This window comes from Petaurus breviceps, unplaced genomic scaffold, assembly GCF_028583685.1.
Source record: "Petaurus breviceps papuanus isolate PSGF00001 unplaced genomic scaffold, PetGlider_PUasm1.0 181, whole genome shotgun sequence".
In the NCBI taxonomy this organism is placed as follows: domain Eukaryota; kingdom Metazoa; phylum Chordata; class Mammalia; order Diprotodontia; family Petauridae; genus Petaurus; species Petaurus breviceps.
Genome location: NW_027185784.1, coordinates 2,124,442 through 2,127,145, shown reverse-complemented (window position 1 = coordinate 2,127,145; position 2,704 = coordinate 2,124,442). Strand labels below are relative to the sequence as shown.

General features: G+C 37.7%; 1 protein-coding gene across 3 annotated transcripts in view; it reads right to left on the bottom strand.

The window, feature by feature from the left end:
- Positions 1-2,704, bottom strand: part of ING3 (inhibitor of growth family member 3) — a 50,787-nt gene that overhangs the window by 25,759 nt on the left and 22,324 nt on the right. The gene's annotated exons all lie outside the window — the stretch shown is intronic.

The following is a 2,704-nucleotide window of genomic DNA, read 5'->3' as shown; positions in this document are numbered from 1 at the left end:
AAAAAAAAAAAAAAAAAAAAATATATATATATATATATGTATATGAACACTGAATAACAGCAGTTAGATGTTGACTATATTAACTTTTAAAATCTGACCTTTGTTCTAGTCTTACCAAATACTCGAATGGTTAGTAAAACTGCATAGGCTATTGTTATGACATTGAATTCTTTTTATCCAGGTATGAAAGACTGAAGCTTCATGGACCTGTCTTGTTTAAATCTGAACCCCAAAGTTCCTTAGGAATGATAGAATGACACAGAATGTATAGCAACAAACTCTGTGCCCCCTTTCTTCAAACTTTTTTCTAGAGTTGTCTGTTTTCTACAATAGCTTTGTTTTGATACCCTCAGCTCACATTAGCTGCTACTAGTCTTCCAGACATTTCTTCTCACACAAGAATTTGTTTTTGTGTCCCAGTTTAATTCAGATTAAACCACAATTGCTATGAGGAAAGACTTCCTATTGTCCAGAGTATGATATGCAGTTATGTAGACAACCTGTAGAACTATCTATCAATACGTATATCTAGACAGCACAAATGGCCAATGATATGGGTCCAGAATTAAATAGGAGGAGAGAGTGAGACAGATTACTTTAAGGAAATTACAAAGCTACTTTGATGACCTCAAGTATCACTCAGAAACAAAGGCCCATCTTTCTATTACCAATATTCTGCTGGTGTTGTTATGTGGCTTTAAGATATGGAATGTGGCTGCCTCTAGAGCCCTGTTGTCAAACTCAAATAGAAACAGGGGCCACTAAGTCACACATCAGTTTTCCTGTTAACTATGAAGACCACATAGTTAACATTACCTATGTTCTACTGTATTTTTATTTATTTTGTTAAATATTTCCCAATTATATTTTAATCTTGTCAGGATCATACTCTAGAGTACTCTGGGCAGCATGTTTGATACCCCTGCTCTAAAGAACTGAAAATGAGTATCATGCAGAGAGAAATGAAAAGTCACATCAAGGATATGAGTAAGCTACAACATATAACCAGTAAGAAATTTTGAAGAACAGGTCTAAAAGATGTCATATGACATATATGGTAGGAAGAGGAAAGGGGCTAGTCATATGGCAGGGTGAAACAGGATAGTAAGATAGCCTAGTGCTCCACAGGTATCTCACTATTTCAAGATAAATCAAGGAAAGCCTACAGCATGTTAGGTAGAACCACTATGGTGGACTTCTGGTAAAAACGTAGTTAAGAGTCAAATGAGATGGAGAGGCAAAGATGGGACTACGATCTATATTAGTGGAGGGAATATGTCTATATATATATATATTTGCTTTTTGGAGGGCAATTGGGATTAAGTGACTTGCCCAAAGTCACACGGCTAGTGTGTCAAGAGTCTGAGGACTCAGGTCCTCCTGACTCCAGGGCCAGTGCTCTATTCACTGTGACACCTATCTGCCCCATGGAGGGGGTATCTTAAGCAATAAGATCACAGCTCCATCTAAGTATTTTATTTTTTACAATCTAATAAGATAAGGTATAAAACACATGTATAAAAAAGTATGATACAAGGTAGAATATGACAAGAACAAAGAAAGGGTGCTCTAAAGAAATATAAGAAGAGAAAGATCAATTGTTGGGAACAGATGTGGAGGAGATCAAGGGGAAAGGGCACTTGGGCTCAACCTGATCAATATCTAGAAGAAAAGGATTTCAATAAGCAGAGATATGAAAGGAGTACATTCCAGACCCAGAGACTATTCTAAAAGAATTCAAGGTGATAAGAGGATAGAATGAAAGGACAAAGTAAGATAAGAACAAGTAGCAATCCAATTTGATTGGAACATTTAGTTAACAGTGGGAACTGAAAAGGCGAGGTGGGGCCACATTGTGAAGGACCTCCAATGTCAGTTTGAAAATAATAGGAAACTACTCAGGGTTTTTGAGCAGTGGAATGGTATGAACATACTTCTGCATTAAGAAAATTATTTTAGCAACAGTGCAAAGGACAGGTTGGAGAAGGAAAAGACTAGAGGAAGGGCAACCATTTAGGAGAACCTTGTAACAGTTCACGTAAGAGGTAATGAAAGCCTAAACTATCACAGTGACAATGAGTGGAAAGGAGAAAACTGGTTCAAAAGATATTGCTGGTGTACAATTAATAGGACCTGACACTTATTAGACACTTAATAAATGTTTACTAACTTGATTTGACTTGACTGGACACTTCTTGGTTATAAGCATGATGGAGAAGAAAAAGTCAAAGATAACACCTGCTTGACAAGTCAGACATGCCACTGACATGCCATTAACAAAAAAAAGATATTAAGAAGATAGAAGAGACAAGATTCAAAGAAGGGTAATAAATTCAGTTTTAGCCTGTAAGAGTCAAGGTAAGAATAAGCAATGTTTTAAAACTGGTAAGCGGAGAACAAAGAGAAATTTGTGTACCATGATTAATTATATTGTCATGGAAGCTAAGAGAGGGGAGGGGTCAAGAAGAGCGTGGTCAGTATCAAATACTACTGTGTTTCCCTGATAATAAGACACTGTCTTATTATTTTTTTGGAAAGAAAAACACCAGAGGGCTTATTTTCAGGGGAGGGCTTATGTTGTCCTGCCTCAGCTCTCCTCCGCGGCACTGCTCTCAATGGCACCAGCAAGCAAATCACTGGGGAAGAACAGGATGACGCGCTCACTGCTGCAGCTCTGATTGGATGCAGCTCGGAGCGCGGCGTG